This window comes from Vidua chalybeata, chromosome 5 (assembly GCF_026979565.1).
Source record: "Vidua chalybeata isolate OUT-0048 chromosome 5, bVidCha1 merged haplotype, whole genome shotgun sequence".
Taxonomy (NCBI): domain Eukaryota; kingdom Metazoa; phylum Chordata; class Aves; order Passeriformes; family Viduidae; genus Vidua; species Vidua chalybeata.
This window is the reverse complement of record NC_071534.1, coordinates 26178449-26196980: the sequence shown is the minus strand read 5'-3', so window position 1 is coordinate 26196980 and position 18532 is coordinate 26178449. Positions and strand designations below refer to the sequence as shown.

Genomic DNA, 18532 nt, shown 5'->3' with positions numbered 1-18532 from the left:
TTGAAAGGGATGTTGAAAAAATTCTTTCAAATATGCTAATGATGGTGATAAACTTGTAGAAACACTCGATTAAGGGCAATTTTTCATTTCTTCCCTTCATTTAATTTATAGGCAATACAGGAGGTAATATTTGTCTGTGTTTCCAACCTAATTGCAGTTTAATGGGATTGCAGTGATCGCTGCAGTCTGAAAAGTACCATGAAAGACTCTATGCAGAAATGAATTTACCATAAAAAGCTTTAGAGTTCAACCATATCAACTGCAAAGACTGATAGATGAAATAGTCAGAGGGAGAAGGAAGAAATTACTGTAAATCAGATGCTTTTAGTGTGCATATGTGCACCTTCAGTCTTCAGAAGCTTTATATTTATTAACACATGCAAAAAAAGCAAGTTTGGGGAAGGATGCAGTACAGAAAGATGACTCAGAATTCTGCTCTTATGAAATAGTTATCTGCAATCCTGAAACAAGCAGATTATTAAATTGTGCAACTGCTTCAGCTGCAGTGACTGCAGTCCCTCCTGAGAAGCCCTGTGCAGCTGCTGGGCTGCAGCTGCAGTGCAGCAGAACGGCTTTCCCCAAATTCCCTCTTCCCAGGGAGCTCGGGCAAGGCCTGGCAGAATTAGGCCAGCGAGCATCTGATAATTGTCCAAGCACTGAATAGCTCACTGTGCTGACAAAGGCCATGGGACAGCTGAAAAAAGGAGACACAAGCCGGCTGGGGAAAAGCAGGACAAATCATTGATCATAAGCACTGCCATCCCCTCGGGGAGGAGGTGGATAGCAAAGGGGACACAGCATGGATTTGCTGACCAGCACCACAGCAATTTGTAGGACATTTCTTGCTCTTGCTAGGGACTCTGTATAACCCCCAACCCTGTGAGTTTTTTGTAATGGACTTGTACATCTCCTCAATTCTTCTGTACATCTCATGAAATGTTAATATCCTCACAAGGATATATTAAAACTACTAAACTCGAGGGAATTAATGTCTACTGATAAAGCAGAAGGAATTAGTTGGTAGCTATTTTTATACTGGATCCACTGGGACAAAAATCAAATTCTAGGACATTTTGTGGAAGTCATAAACTTTTGCAGCTGAAAAACCACAGCTAAGCAGTTTACGTATGGCAAGCAATGAGGAACCTTTTGTTAAACTGGACAATCCCCATATACTGAAAATCACTGTAATGTCTTCAGAAGAGAACCGCAAACCAAACAGCCAATTCACTTAGGCAAAATATTTTATTCCTTACTCCCTATCAGCACCTAGCACACAGTATTTCCCCTACCAGCTGCTGCTGTAGCTACTGTATGGTTCAGAAATAGTGCAGTGGAGAAAGAATAGTCACGAGATCAATGGAAAGAAAAGAATCAGTAGTATTAAAAAAAAAAAAAAAAAAAAAAAATCTCACAACCCTCAAACCTTCCTGTAAGGTCAGCCTTGTTAACAGGGATTATGGAAAGCAAATTCCATTAATTCTCTCCTCAATGTACTTCTGTAGTGTTTTGTTTTAATCAGATTATTTTTCAGTGTGTGCAGAGCAAGGATCTTAAGGGAAAAAAAAAGAAAAGACTGCCCTATTGTAGTAACCTGCATAATACAGAGCTCTGTTTGAGTCTATAAATACTCTTGCCTCTGTACTGTAGAATTTTGAGCTCATTAGAAGATATGAACTGCTTATTCTGTCCAAAGAAAACCCTTCCATATACTGAGGTAGCAGATGCTGTACACTGCTAGCCAAAATCAAGATTTATGCTGCAGTGCCTAGCTGTGCATTCAACTTTGCATATATACATAAGGAAACATCAGGTAATGCTATAGAAATGGCTCAAAAGGTACAACCACCTTTGCAGACTCCAAAGCATATCAGCAAAGGTACTTTATCTCTTGTCTTAGAAAGTATAATATGTTCAATGGTTAAAAATGCTGCTATGCCTTGACTCAATGAAAATGAAGTTAAAAGTTCCTGTGGTAAGCAGCTACAGCTCTCCTGGCTGAGTCATCCATCATCACCTCCCTGCATGCTCCATTGCCTTCAGGAATATAAAATGAGCACTGCTGAACAGATGCCAAAGATTTATACTCTTAAGAACAATATGAAATAACCAATAACATAAACACAGCAGAAAGAGAGAAAAAAATCATCTTCTCTTTGAGATGTGTGTTTCCATGTTTTTAGTTCACACCACAAGAAGACTCTTTCATTAGCATATCAAGAGAGAAGACCAATAATAGCCAGATGTGTTTTGTTCTCTCATTTGTCTTCTTCACAGAGATAATTTGGCGATTTGTCAGTTTTGTTGATAAAAGAGACATTGTAGCAGGTTTCTTAAAGGACCACCAAGACTGCAGAAGCTTACCTAGGATCAGCTGTCAGTTTTAGTTCAATTCACCTTTAACTGTACAAGTTTTATTTGCCAGGGAAGTACAGTCTATATCTCAGACCTTTAAGAGGTATCTCAGTTTTTTAAACCCAGGCCACTGAAAACTTTTAACCACAGATTACATAATAACTGAGAAAGGAAGACAGGATTCATGCTACACAGCAGATAGGCAGCTAAAATTGACTGCCAAAGTTTAAATGTTGAGTCTGTTGCATCCTTATCCTTTCACAGTAGCACAAACCAAGCCATCTTTTGGAGTGGAAATTCACCTCCAACCCAAACAAAAATGCCTCTTCAGCCTCAGCAAGAGATTCATAAGTACTCCTAGGCTTTCATTAGAAAAATTTAAATGAGCAACTGATGCACAGTCTTGAACTGACAAGACACTTCACTGCTTTGAAGAAGTGTTGGCATTTCCACATATTTTGCATTCTGCAATAAAACTGCCTGGTACAGACAGCAGTTTCAGTGCCCAGTATTTAGCAATTTGACATCATAAAAGAACTGATGCAAGAGGATCAAAGAGCAAGGAATAGAAGAAACTAGGGGGGAAAAAGGCCAATGTTTTCATGTCATTCTACATGAACTCTGCTATTGCAAGGTTCAGATCACCACCCACATATTTGTAGGTTAAGGGTAAATTTCAAATTATTTAACAATTTGCTTCCTCTCTTGTGGATTCATATGGAGTAGCATATTTTGCTATTTCTACTGACTGCCTCCAGTCTGGATTAGTCCACTTTGTTCCATTATCAGGGAATGCACTTCACTGGTGCAAAGGCAAAGCACCACATCTCACAGCTGGTACAGACACACAGACTGCGACTGCTTTGCTCCATGGCCCTGATCCCTTTGCTAAACACCCCATTGTCTTTCAGCCCATTTCAGGCTTTGTTCCAGCTTTTTTCCAATGATTTTCCTGAAGCAAATGCTCCTCCAGACAGAAATCTGACACATGAATTGCTGAATTGTTGATGGAAGGAATTATTGGGGAACAAAAATTGATTGAAGGAATTATTGGAAATCAAAAGCTCTGCTATTACTGACAGTGTATCAGACAGGTTTTTTTACTCCTTGAAATGCCAGGGGGAAAAATGAAAATGAAGAATTTTATATTGGATTGCATGTAGAAATTTATTCACTTGACCTAGCTACCCTGAGTGAACTTCACGGCGACGAAGTATAGACAAAAGTACAGGGTTCACTCAAAGTGCAAGATTTTGAACATTTTTTCCTCAATGTTAAAGCTCTATTTCCCTTAATAAAGCAAATTTCTACTGAAAATGGCTGTACCACACTTGCAACACAACCTCAAAGTCATGTTTATATCTCTCATTTTAATTATTTTGGTAGGTTAGATGAAGGTCATTTTGCAATTAGTTCCTCTACAACCAAATAAGTTGGCATTACAATTCAGGTCTGTCATCTTGCTTCCTTTCACTATGAAAGGCCAGTTAGTATTTGCATGACTGATTGATTGATTGATTTCCATCATATGGAAAAATGTTTCCTACTGCTATAGACCAAAAACATTTCTGTACCTACACATGAAAGCTCTTTTAAATAATAGTGGCCACTTTTAAACCAATAAACCAGAGCAGTCTAGTTTGATTAGAACATTTAGTCTCCCAAATGCCTCTCTCATTAATTGTGGCATCTTTTGCTTCAATTCACTAAAAAGCCAAACAAAAGATATACTATAAAACTTCCATCTGATGCACATATTTAATATTAATAAATGGAGAGCGACCCATGAACAAAGGAGACACAAAATACTATTTACAACAGTATTATTGAATTTCATCCACACAGCTGCATTTCTAAGACTACCACACTATTCCTGGCTGTGGCACATTTTGGAGTACACAATATTGACAAACAAAAGGAAACATGGCTAGGAAAGAGCAACAACAGCTGTGTAACTTGAATGAATGGGGTCCAATAATATACAACTCCTAATTTATCTAATAGCTAAAATTTTATACTAAATGTGTTGGCTTTGTTTTTGAAAGGCTTAAAATCTTTTTATTGATAGCACATTTCTATTTATCTATTAATGACTTCTAAAATATTTTTCTTAGGAAGAACACATGTTCTCTTTGCTGTAGAGAATTCATTCCAAAGACCTAGGAAATGGTGCAGAAAGGCTCCTCAGATAAGTAATGTTTACACATGACTGGCAAAAACATCTTAGTTTAGTTAACAATACTGGCAAATGTTCTGTAAAAACAGATTACATTAAAAAATACAGCTTTGTTTTGCTCTCATTCTTCTGAAGTAAACAAAACTTTCTTGACACCTCAAAAATTTCTTCCCACCTTTAACTCTAAGATGAACTCAGAACTGATGCAAAATTCTTCAATTCTTATTGAGTGATACAGGTATTTTTGACTCCACTACTTGATGACTCTGTGTGATTCTAGTTTCTGTACTTGATTTAGATGTGCTCTACTACTGGGTTTGTGTGACCAGGCTTTGGTAGCTGGGGGGACTACAGGAGTGGCTTCTGTGAGAAGCTGCCAGAAGCTTCCTCCACATCCAACAGAGCCAATACCAGCCAGCTCCAGGATGGACCCACCACTGGCCAGGGCTGAGCCATCAGAGAAGGGAGTAACACCTCTATGATAATACATTTGAGAGGGGAAAAGAAGTTATTGCACAGACATGATTGTGCTCAGAGAAGAGAGGAGTGACAATATGTGAGAGGAACAACTTTGCAGACACCAAGATCAGTGCAGAAGGAGGGGCAGGAGGTGCTCCAGGTGGTGGAGCTGGGATTCCCCCACAGCCCGAGGTGCAGCCCATGGGGAGGCAGCTGCGCCTCTGCAGCCCATAGAGGTCCATGGGGTTGCAGAGATCCACCTGCATCCCGTGGAGGAGACCCATGGTGGAGCATGTGGATGCCTGAGAGGAAGCTGTGACCCCATGGGAAGCCCACAATGGAGCAGGCTCCAGGCAGGACCTGCAGACGTGGAGAGAGAGAAGTCCACTCTGGAGCAGGTTTGCTGGCTGGGTTTGTGACCCTGTGGGGGACCCATGCTGGAGCAGGCTGTACCTGAAGGACTGCACCCTCCACTCATGCTGGAGCAGCTCATGAAGAACTGTAGCACACAGAAGGACACACGCTGGAGAAGCTCATGGAGAACTGTCTCCCGTGGGAGGCACCCTGAGCTGGAGCAGGGGAAGGACTCCTCTGCCTGAGCAGTGGCAGAAACAACCTGTGCTGAGCTGACCATAACCCCCCTCCATTCCCATCTCCCTCTGACACTGGGGAAAGGACACAGAGCCTGGGAATGAGGTTGGGGTGCGGGGGGCAGATGTTTTCAAGATTTGTTTTACTTACCATTATCCTGTTCTGATTTTGGTTAATAATAAATTCAACACTTTTCCCACTACAGTAATCAGTTTGTGATCTCCCCCTGTCCTTATGTCAACTCAGGAGCCTTTTGTTATATTTTCTCTCCCCTGTCCATTTGAAGAGGGGAGTGATAGAACAGCTTTTGAGAGTACTTACCTTGTGGCTTTGGACTTGCAGCTGAACGTGGGGACTGTTTGAGTGGCACACTTCCATTTATTCCCTGAGCCGCTTCATAGCGTACATTCTGCTCCACAAGCCTGGCTGTGGCACCCGCTGCACAAGCTCTAGACAGTATTAAGGGCTTTGGACAGATGCTGCTGCCTGGAAAATAAATACACACAAAATTAAGAAACAGGATTGAGTATAGGGTAGACTGGCTACAAGAACATTTATTAGAGTGCTAACTATTCTCTACAGAGAATATTAAAATATTTAAGAGTGCCTCATCCTAAAAACACTCTTTGCCTTTCACTGGAATTTGTTATGTTGTTTAAACCTTGAAGGGTTAGATATGAAGAATATTCTTCCACCATGACTAGCCTAAGCTCTTCTATAGGAATATGACAATATCCAACAGATATTTTTCCCATTTGAATTGTTGCTTGTTCAACAGAACTGGACCAGCTGGTTCAACAGAACCAGCATTTTTGTTCACCTATTCTATTTCTGTATTTAAAGCATGTACAAAATGCTATATATTCAGAATATTTATTTTACTACTGATGGAAGGATCCAACAGTCAGCTAAATTAATTACACCTTTTTTTGTAGGAAAGGGCCCTATTATAAGTATTGGGGAAAAAAAGAGCACAGCACAAAGCCAGCTGACTCTTTCTGAGCAGAATGGAATTTATTCTCATTCATAGGATCAATATGCTGTTATTGATAAGAAATGTGAAAGAAAATATAAAGTAAAACATATGTAAACAATGGAAACTGTAATAAACGCACTTATTAGAATGTGATTACAGAAGCCAAAACCATGCTCTCTAGTTTTGGGGCTTAAAAGCAATTGATTCTCTAAACACAATCAAAAACCTGAAAGAATAGTATGAAGGACTTTAAGAAGTCACTTAGGTCAATATTCATTTACCTCTGAATCAAAAAACTCCACAACATTTTTGTGGGAGGAGCAAGGAAAAGGAGGAAAGCCCATTTATCATTTTCTGCGGTGTTGTCATAATTATTTTCATTAAAAAAAATATTAGGGTAGAGTTTCTGCACCTCTATTTACTGTTGTTGTTTACTACCCTTTCCATTTGCTTGCCTTTGCTGGGTTTTTCTTTACATGGTTCCAAAAAAAGCAAATCCAAAATCCACTCAACCGTTTCATAAGGTGATCTTCCTATATCTTCTGAACAACAACTGGTCTGCAAAGTTTGGACCCTCTGGTCTGATCCAACTCCCTCTCCCATTGCAAAATCCACCCACCCCTAGCTACAGCCAAGCCTGCTCTTAGAAGTAATGGAAACAGATGCTACGACTATTGCTCTGTGCTACTTAATGATTCTTCAGCATTTTCTGGATTCCAACAATACTTCCAAGTATTTATTGTTTATTTCCCGGAAGCCTATTTTTCCTGTTGAACACTGAGGCCTTACACCCAGAGGCTGCCTCTACCAACACAGATTCCTGTAGAGGTCCATGGTGCGATCAACAATCTGTGCTACCAAAGTCCCAGTACACAGTGATAACACATGCACAACACCCACAGCAGCAGCACAGCATCCTTCCCTCTTCTAGTTCATCCAAGTAGCAGGGGAGCTCCCAGGAACATAAAGGTGGCTGTTCCAGAGTGATGACAATAATCTAACAAGGCCCCCACTCTACAGAAGTGTCTCAGATGCCTGTGATCGCAGGCAGAGATTGCCTGACTCTGTTTCCTTTGGTGTCGCTCCCATCCACAAAAAGTTGTGTTGTACTACAGCAGTGAGAGCTCTGTCCCACAGCATTCCTCAAAGCCCAGCAAGGTAATTTAAGCACCATATCTGTCTCTCCTGGGGGTGAGAGTAGTGAAAGCTCTTAGAAAGACCAAGCTGATGGTACAGGGAGTTGGACCAGGAAGTTTTTCTTGTCTCCACCTAAGAGCTGACAGGCTGGATTTCCCTTTCCTACAGAATCCTATAAAAATACTGCTACAAATATAGCAGTTCGCACTCTAAATGGGCAATTCTAAATTCAGAAACAAATTTAAGAATAACTCCTGTGGGATCAGTAGGTCACACAAACTGGGAAGGCCATTGCACACAATTTATAAATCTATATTCAGATCACTTATAAGTTTGCAGTGAGGGTCAAAGTGTGAAGGCTTACACTTTTCTGAAAACTAATTGGTTTGCAGATCTGTCAGCCAACATGCTGCAAAATCCACAGCTCCCAGAGTGCAGCTCAGTAAGGGGCATTGCTGTGTCAAATCCTCAGGTAAAGGCAAAAAATTTCCATCAAAATGGTATCTTATTTATTAAAAGGATTTCCTAAAAAAATCAAGTTCTGCTGTGGCCAGAATAGGAACTTCTTTTGCACACACAGCTTTATCAAGGCATTCATACCTGTTGAAGGTTATCACTCACGATCACATCACACCCAGCCAAATACAGAGCTGCTGCTGAGAATAGAGCTGCTCTGTGGTCAGCCACCATCCCCCCTCCTTGTCACCTTCTGCTCCAGCTTCTGCTTCTGGCTACTCCTTCCCCTGGGCCAGCACCAGCCCTTGTTGCACAGCACTGTGAGATGAGCAGCAGAAATGTGGTAGGTGGAAGCTGGAGTGCATTTTGGATGGGTTTGACCTCACAGCCGCCCCAGCACTGCTTCTTGCACAAGAGAACAGCCTGGAATATGGCTGGAAGGACACAGGACAGCTCCTCTCAGTAGCAGCAGCCCTTCCTTAGACCTGCCTGATAAGATCATTTCAACACAACCCCAGTTCCTCAAGCAGCTCTTCAGACTTTCATTCTGCTTGGTTTACACATGCACACACACAGCCTTAATACAAAGTCCAGCAAAACCAGCAACAGCTGAAAACAAATCTTTAATGCAAAAATAGGTGGCCTTAAGAATCAATTTTGTTGTCAGCATCACATGGTCCCCACTAGATTGGCAAATATTACTTGCATTCAGTGGGCAAAAGCCATTTTGTAAAGCTCGTCCACTGTAAGACAGAACGGTAATACAAGCAACAGAAAAGAGTGCTTCTCTAGAATGGGATTTTTGCAACTGCTTACAGGAAACAAAAGCTCCAAGAGGTATTCTGATTCAAGATGTGCTCTGGCTTCACACCAACAACTCAGCACATGGGGGTGTGGGGAAAGAGAGCGACTTCAAATTTGTTATCGTTGTACAAGTCTTTAAACAAATTCTCCTTCCTCTCTGAGAGCCATGTTTGCTCGAGATGGACATGCTGCAGACATTTAACCCATATTTCAAACTAGTGATTTTGTTAATCATGTCACATCCTCAAGCCATGCAAAGCTGGAATGGTAAAAGGTAACAGAAATCTAGCCACAGCATATTTCTGTACAAAACTGAGCAGTCAAATTCTCTAGGCAAAGTGCATCCCTTAACATCCGTGGAAATCTGAGCCCTAGTTTCTAGGCAATTAACAATACCACGTTCCAGGTGATGCAGACAATAAAATTGTGGCAGAAACACAAACTTGTGGTGCAAATTCCTGTATCTAGTGTATTGTATTCAAGTGTATTGTAATATAATAATACATTTTGTTATAACAAAAGCCCAATACATGCAATATTCAGCCCAAATACTTGCTCCACAATCAGCAGCATGCATTTCAGTAGGGCTGCTCAATTGTTGAGGTCTAAGTAAGCAGTAACACAGTCTACCTTTTCAAAATACAGTTGTTGTCCTGTAAATACAATGTAAAATCCCATTAGACATGCAAAAATGCAGACATGCTGCAAAAACTTGCACCTTTTACTGGGCTGAAGTAGAACCCCATCATGATTATTTCTAACCTGATTAAAGAAACACTTACTTGTACACTTCTGCTACTCCTATGAATTATAAAAAATTATAATAATTATAATAAAAATTATAAGGAATTTTACCTGAAATCAGAAATGCCATGTGCCACAAAATGCTACCAGCCACTTGCTGTGTTGACTGGTACATGATTAATACCCCCCTCTTACAATCAGGAATAATAACCTACACTGAAGAGGTGAGAAAGGTGGGGAAAGATTTAAGAGGTGTAAGGGAGAAAGAGGTAATAATAACTAATAGAAAAGAGAAATAAACAGTGCAAATTTGATAAGCACTTAATTACTTTGCTTATCATCTGCAAGGAAATGAGAAGCTAGAATGCCTGCAAACACGCATCTGCAAGTATGTTTGAAGCTAGGTGGAGCATTATATATTTTTCAGGGTGTTTTAATTAGAAATAACTTGGATTCATGAGCATTTAGACAAAAAATCAGCCAGCTTGAAGCGCCAGTAAGATTAAAAAATGGCTTATTTATATTCACGAATATTACACTCATGTTTTAGTATTGATAGGTCCCCCATCAGCAGTTCCATAAGCCAATCTCAACACCATTAACTCTTCTGTTGTATTTCTTTTCATTCCCACTTACAAGCACATAATGCTTCTCTACTGCTTCAGCACTGTCTCATTTTTACTGCCACTGCGACCCCACTCCTGTTCATGCATTCTGAATGAAAGAAATGCAGTGTTTCTGGATGTAAACAAAACCTATGGGGGAAGCATTAGTCTCTTATGACAAATTAAAGGATCAAAATTACTTCTCTTAAATTACATAGTTATGCATGCCCCATGTGTTAAGTCCCAAGAGCACCTACCCCAGTGGCTGTGGTCTTGCTGTTCTACTGCTGGGTCTTTTCATGTAACACTAATGCAAATCCTCACACTTCCTGCCAGCCCTGGAAAGAAGCGGGTGTTCAGCAAATAGACCCTGCCAAGGCACTGGCTCAGGCACAGCTACCAAACCAGACATTCTCCTGACCAGCTCAGAGGAGTGCTAAGTGACACTGACACAACCAGAGACCACTCCAACCCACCCACCTACTCACCAAACACTACAGGAGCTGTGGCAAGGGCAGAGCCAAGAGTGAGCAGCAGCTTCCTGATCACGAAAAAGGAGGCAGAAAGCAGCTTCTTAGTTGCAACACCACATGTTGAGGCTGAGCCAGACATCCAGTACGTGAGGTCACAGATTTTGCACACAGTTGTGTCCAAACCTGCCCTCAAACCTAAGTCTCAAGTAACCTGGTACTTCCCCTTCACAGATTTATCCTTTGTGTGAGGGGAGCTGCCATACTCCTGAGAGGCTTATACTGCTGAAGCATACCCAATTGTCAATAACAACTGGACTAAGCTCAAATTATCTGAGAATTAGGAATGTGAAGGAGGAGAGTAGGAAGTCTGGAAGTCAACATTTCTCTCGTGGAAAAAAAATAATCTTCCTTCCTCCAATTTCTGTTAAATCTAACATTCCAAGTTAATTACAAAGTGGTGCTTTGATACATCCTCGTGTCTCCCACTGCAGTGGTGATAGAATTGTGCATGTTTTCAGCTGCAGAATAGCGCAGAAATTCCACACTGATATTCTGTTCTGTGCAGATGAGCTATAAAGGTTAAACATTAGGCCAGCCTTTACTGTGGTGAGCCACTGCTGAAATATTGTAAATAGCTGACAACCAAACACTGCAAAAAGAGAAGAAAATAGCTTTTGCTGAAGTCAGGAGGGCTGTCTCACCAAATAAATTAGTTTTCTTTCTGCAAGAAGGTGCTGGCCAGAAAAATAAATAGCAAATAACAGACGGTTTAGAATTATCTTTGAAAAGTGGAATCTTGGCAAAGTATAGGGGACAGATCAGGTTCTTTGAAAGGATTAGTTCAGATACCTATGCTGACAAAATGCAAAAACATAGGGTTTTTTTCTTGCAGACCTATTCCCCAGACACAGGCAAAAATATTCTAGACTCAACAGAAGCAGGTAGACCATTTTCAGGGAGTAAAAAAAGACATAAACCATATAAAACTATTATTTCTCACTGCATACAAACATTAATAGAACCAGTATTACCTGCCTTTCATAGCATTTTATGCATGGAGTAAATAAACCTTCAAGTGAATATGGTAGATATAAATTGTAGATTGCAAAAAGAATATAAATACTGCTCTTTTAGTTTAATGACCCCTGTGAAAGCACTCATAATATGTGATGGTGGAGTTAAACAGGAAACCTTACTGAATTTCAAACTGTCAGATCAAACACTTGCTATATGATACTTGCGAAGAACCAGAAAATATTTAACTTCTTGGTAGATACGGTACCTTACTTAGTAACAGAGAGCAAAGGTTTCCAGATTGTGGTATGCACGACAGTGTGTGAACCACTGGCAACAAATACACAGAGCAGCAACACAGAAGGAAAACTGAAAGAAACTTCAGCAAGTTTAACTGTGTACAACACCCAAATTATTTTAAAAGAAGAAATAACTTCTGAAATAGTCTCATTTTTAATAAACTGAGGTGGGTTATACAGACCATCAGTGACAGAACCCAATACCAAATGTTCCCATATCTGCTTGGTCTAAGGTGAGACATTACTGCATTGGTTTGATTTGCAGGCATTTAGAAGATTTGAGCATTCCATGCTGCTTTTCCCATGTTTTGCCAAGCATTACAATTGTTTTGGCTGGAAGAAATCATGCATCTTTCTGATGGTAACTTTTATTTCTAGACTGAAACAGAGCTTTCAGTAATTTCTTCTAAAAAGATGGAGTTGGTATGGATGCCACCACTTTTAAGTAGGATACATATTTAAGGCAACAAATTCAAGATTATAAAGTCCAAGCTTTAACAAGAAGCACCAAAATATTAACTAAATAAGATTTATCAGTAATCCCCTGATCTCAGTCTCAGCATACAGTGAATCATACAAAGCAAGGAACTAAATGGCGAATTCTACAGTCACTACAAATGTCCTGCCAATGCTGGCTACAGGAGGCAGACTCAGTGTGCTTCACTCTGTTGTGCTGTCTGGCTGCAGTCTTTGTTCTTTTGGCTCTGATAATCGTTTCCTTGCAGCAAACCTGTGCATCTGCTGTGACTCTTAGTAAAATGACTCAACAATTAATGGGATTATCTTTCAAAATTTGTTTCAATTTCAGATTATCACAATAATATAACTTGCACTGCTGATGCTGTTGCAATAAAACAAAAAGCATTGTACAGAATTTTTTGTAGTTTGAAAGTAGAAGTTTATGACTGAGGTCCTCTGCCAAACCACACCATTTCTTCACTGAGGTTTTTATTACTCACCTACACTTGTACACACTGTGACGATGGTTTTGCTGATGATGGAATAGTTAATCAGCTATTTAATGAATAATGAGGGTTTCTTAAATACACAGAGAAAAGAAATGTTCAAACCACATCTCCAGAAACACATGACTGAAGGGAGAGCTCTGAGTGTGAGCAGTTCTATTTACAGGAATAAATTACTCCTCTTCCACATACTTAGTTCCTCTATTACAATATGTTCCCTCAAAGCCTTGTTTTCACTTTAGTATTTGAACACATATTAACACAAAGTCTAGAGAGAAAATATGCAATAGTATTCTTTTAGTTGTAGAGACTTTTCATGGCTTGTGTTTCATGAAATAATGTCAAAATCTTTCAGCAGATTTGGACAATATTTTTTCTTTGTTTTTATTACGACTATGAGACTTACATGTGAATACAGCTCCTGACCCTACAACCATGTACTATGAACTTCATGTAGCTAAGAACCACAGGATCCAAAGCCACAAAACAGGAAAGAAAATGGATACGATGAGAAGCATCAGCTCCATCACTCCAGGAATAGGCAGGGCAAGTTGACCCTGTAGCCCAAGTCAGCTGCCCTGCTGTTACTGTCTCATTTCTGTGCCAGGTAACTTCAGGTAATTCCTCCCTCCTTGCCAGCACTACCTTTTGCCAGTGCCATAACTCACAATGGCAACTTTCAGCTCGAGAGCTGCTTCTCACATCACTGCATTTCACAAAGTTGCAGCAGCATCCTGACTACATCTGTCAACCTCTTCCCCCACCGTGGTAATGGGAGCACCAGTGAGTTCTGTATCTGAGGGGCATTTCCTCCCCTCCCTATCCCATGCTCTCTTTACAGCTTCCTTCATGTTTGATGAAGGATGGGCTGGAGCAAGTTTTTTGTAGCTTTCTTGAGTTCCTACTGCATTAATAGTAATTTTGATTATGAACCCTACCACAAGAAGAGATTGACAAGGTACGCCACATTTTCCCAGAATTATTTTTTCATTTTAGTTTTCTCCACAGAGCTGCATGAGGTGAGCAATGTCCCCTCAACTATTATTTTATGCAACAATGAAAATTTCCACTAAGTTTTCAGTTGTCACCAGCATATTCTGCACAGTTGGCAATCATCATTTACTATTTACTAAACAAGACACCCCATTTATAAAAACATATTTACTGATCACAGAAGAATTACTTGTCTGGGCAAGGGTTGTTGCACTGAGCCTGGTGGTTTTTTCACTTTATTTGTAGAGTTTTAGGATGATTTATTTTCTTCTTTCTTCTATCATATATCAGATAAACAGTATGACACCATGTTGGGCAGCCCAATTTAACTTCATATTAAGGAAAACACCTGCAATACTGGGGTCAACTGAAGGAAAAATGCAGCTGACTATCTCATACAAATCACTCATATATAATAATATATATATATAATAATTCAAGAGGATTCATTAGCATATACTTACCAGGCAAGTGCAGGGATTACTCAGACGATGACAGAAAGACCTCCCTTTCTGTAATTCATAAGCCATTATAAAATAACAGTGTGCTTAGAGAAATTTGAGCTAACTACAAATTTCATCATTTTGCACAGTATTCATTGCTTCTGAACTTCTCTAACATGTCACTGACACTTCAATCTTGTTCTCTGCCCAGTTATCTGAGAAGTTATTTCATCTCAACTCAGAGCTATTTTGGAAACTATCCATATGCTCTGAGACATGAAATCAGCTATTTCTGTAGATAAAAGCACTAAAAGAAAGCATTTTTAGAAACAGGATGCTAAACAACCCAAAGCAAAAAGCCCCCACAGACCCAAAGAGGAAAAAAATAAAGTATCTAATTACAGAAGGTTGAAACTGTAACTGTAACTGATGTTTTATTTCAGAAGATCTGTAAAATACGGGCATATTCAAGTAATTTAAAGAAATAAATACATAATATAGTATATCCAAAATGCAGAACAGCCAAAGATCTAGAAAGAAGTCAATTACTTAATACAAGTCAATAAAATTATCACTGATAGATGGAAACTCTTTTCCTGATCCAGCTGCTGAGGCAGTCCATGTGTCCTGCCAGCATCTGACAACCCAGACCTCATCCAGCGCCAGCTGTCACAGACATGAGTTGTTCCACCCATTCCCCTCCCTCCTCCTGGCTGCCCGCTCCCACCACTTTCTGTGCACCAGTGTTGGCACCCATCTAGCCTCAGGATGTGGTCTGGGAAAGTTAAACCATCAGAAATGTAACCCTGCCCAAAAAATAAAGCAGCCAGTTCCATGCATTCATTCACCTTAGATGCACTGGAACTTGGGCAAAGATGCAAATTGATTGATAGGGAAAGAAAGACAAGATTCCCTTTCCAGAAGCAAGTAGCCACTAGGTAATACTGATTTTATTGAATCATATCTCAGTGTGGTTGGAGAAAACATTAGGGACAGAAAGGGAAAAAAATAATAAAAATAAACATTACCTAAAAATGGATGGCTTGAAATATGCTCTAATTATAGAACAGGCAGCAGGGTATTAACTGCACAATAGCATTACAACAGGCTACCAGGCACTGCTTCCTGTTACATGAAAGGTTACAAGTAAATGTAAACTCATGAACTTTATGATAAAGAGGAAGGTGGGGATGGAGAGAAACCCTGCTGCCCCTTTGGAGCGGCCCCAGCGGTGCAGCTGTGCGGCACCACGGCTGCTCCATGGCCTCTGCCTCCCTCCCCCAAGCCCGGCTCTCTCAGGCTCCCCAGGAGCTTCAGCCTCCCTGCCAAGTCATTAACAACCATCAGCTTCGAAACAAGCAGCTCCCTGGGAATGCTCACTGCACCAAACCAGAAATAAAAAGAACCCAAAGCTGGACACTTCACAAGAATTCAAGTGCTTCCTGCTTTTGACCTGGTTGAGGAAAAAAAAGTGAAGAATAGCCACAAAAAGCCTCATTTAAGTGCATTTAGAGCCTTCCTGTGTAATCATTCAGGAAGGACCTTCCTTGTCCAGTCTCTTGAAAGCCTACCACAATTATGCCAGCTTTTACATCGCCTCCTTTCCGTAAGGAACAAGAAACCAATCACCATTTCACATTAACCAACTGGCTCATAATCATCCTTATGTAAGGAAGCCAAATACAAGTTGCCTGGAATCCAATGGGGAAAAAAAAATCCCTTATCCCTTAATTGCCAGAGATGACCACTCTTTTTATTGTCCACAGAATTCACTCCAGGTTAACAGACCTGCACATGTATGCATTTGCTTCTTGAACATTATACAGATTAAATCAGCTTTACACTTCATGCTCTGAACAGGCTGAGATTAAAAATCAAAAGTATTCTATTGCTTAGTTCTCTCTCCTCTCTTTTCTAGACCTCCACTTAAAATTTAAATGCTAAAAAAAAAAAAATAAGAAAAACAGCAATTGTATGATGAATTTTGAATGTCATTTCTTAAAACTTATAAAAAGCTGGAGAATTCAAATCTTGTTTCTATGCAAACTTGAAAATTTATCATACTGCTCCAAAAAGCTTAATATTCCTATGAATATTTATCTTTGAGTGTGCAAATGGATAGAAAATGCTATTTAAAAAGAAAAGTAACGTAATGTAAAAAATACATTAAGTCCAACTAGACTTCAAGAAGAGAAATAATTTTGAAATGGCTGAAGTTTTGTCCAAAACACCTCAAGGATGCGCAACCTTTCACTTTGCAAACGTTTCAAAATGCAAATGTTTGAAGGCCCTAGGACAGACCAAAAAAAGCCTGTTCCCACCCAAACTGCAGCTAGCCCAGAGTGAGACAGTCTCCACCAAGATAAGTACCATCCTTTCCATCCCTCCACATCCCTGTAATTCCCATTGCTCACTTCTTACCCACCCCAGGGCTCATTGGGTTTTTCTCCAGGTCAGTGTAACCCCGCACAGCTCCCGGGCGAGTGGCTTTTACCACCAGAGTTTTGTACAGGGGGATCAAGCTCAGCTGGCTCGTGGGTGAGCCCAAGAGCTCCAGGAAGGGACCTGGCAGCTTCTTGGCAGCAGCTGCCCACTGGATCACTTGAGCTGCTTGCAAAACTGCAGCCCAACAGAATGTTGCTGACTCCTATGTAATATTTAGTGCTCTCCTTAGAGCCTCAGCTCTTGGCATCAGAAGAAAGAGCATTGTAATAGTCACTAAAAAAAGGGAATGGTTTGCATGATGGGGAAAAAAGTTTTCTAAAACAGAGAGCAAATAAACTCTACGAAATTACTTGTAAAAATAACATTTGTTTAAGGTTAAGCATTTAATTTCTTTTCTAATACAAGGTTTGGCAATACTCCAAGCACTCTCCACCTCATGTGACGTAAACCAGCTGTTGCCTTCCCTTCTTTGTGTTTTCTTTTTTATAGTGATGGTTCATGACTGCAGGGTTTTTTTCACAGGCAAGCAAGAGCAATCATAATGCATTAAATATCTTACAGCAATGTAAAGGAAAGATTGTGTTTCCTAACTACCTGTCCTTTTCAATGTCAAGCATTGCCTGTCAAACTGTAAGAAATACACGGGCACTAAAGTTCCAAACTCTTAACACTAAAGAAATTTAATCCTTTGTTTTATAATAATTATAAACTCAGGGTAGAAGGGGAGAGATAGAGGAGAATTACATAAATATTTTGAATTTTTATTAAAGACTCAACAAATATACTGGGTTTACAAGCATTGGTGTAAACCAACAGACATTTTCTGTTTATACAGCACATAAAAGACTAACATAAGACTCAAAGAAAAGGCACAACAAAAAGCATAATGGTGGCCCTAATGAAAAAAACTGACTCCAGTGTCAACTCCCTGTTGAATTCTGAGTCATGGTATCAACGACCCTTTGAAAAGGCATCGCTTGAAATCGGTTTTTTCCCTTATAGTGAATGTTACTACTAAAAGAATATACATCTATAAAGTTTGAGTCTTCAAAAATATCAACGCTCTGGGAAAGGTACATTGTACATATTTGTTGTGGCCTTTAGTGCTTGCAAAAACTGCTTTACCCAGGTACCTGCAGACACTCAACTGCCCAAACTGTCCATAGTGATAACAATGAATGAACTGCTATGTGAATTTATACTTCCTGTAGGTACTGTCCCTCCTTTTGCCCTGTCATCCAGTCCCAGCAGTCAGCACTGGAAGGATTTCTTCATGTTTCAGACTGGAGGCAGCCAATGCTTCAGCAAGAGACTCACTGCTTCTCTGACACTGTTTAGAGGAATCCAGGGATATTTGTCCACATGATTTAAAACCCACACAGACTGGAATTATTTGCTGTCACTCTTTCTCTGTGCACTGTCTATATTTATGGGTCTCCTACACCTGATAGTACAATTTATGTCACCTTAAAGCATGTGCAAATGTATTTGTGCATCACATAGTTAATATCAAAAAAAAAAACAAAAAAAAACCAAATATCACAGCTTCACCACTCTATTTGACCTTCAGACTGCCACTGTTACATGTAAGAATTCT

General features: G+C 40.0%; 1 protein-coding gene across 1 annotated transcript in view; it reads right to left on the bottom strand.

Annotated features, from left to right (window-relative positions):
- FGD4 (FYVE, RhoGEF and PH domain containing 4) overlaps positions 1 to 18532 on the bottom strand; it is a 61641-nt gene that overhangs the window by 29185 nt on the left and 13924 nt on the right. The window contains exon 2 of the mRNA XM_053944069.1: positions 5903 to 6067. The gene's annotated coding sequence lies outside the window, so the exon portion shown is untranslated. The remainder of the gene's footprint in view (positions 1 to 5902; positions 6068 to 18532) is intronic.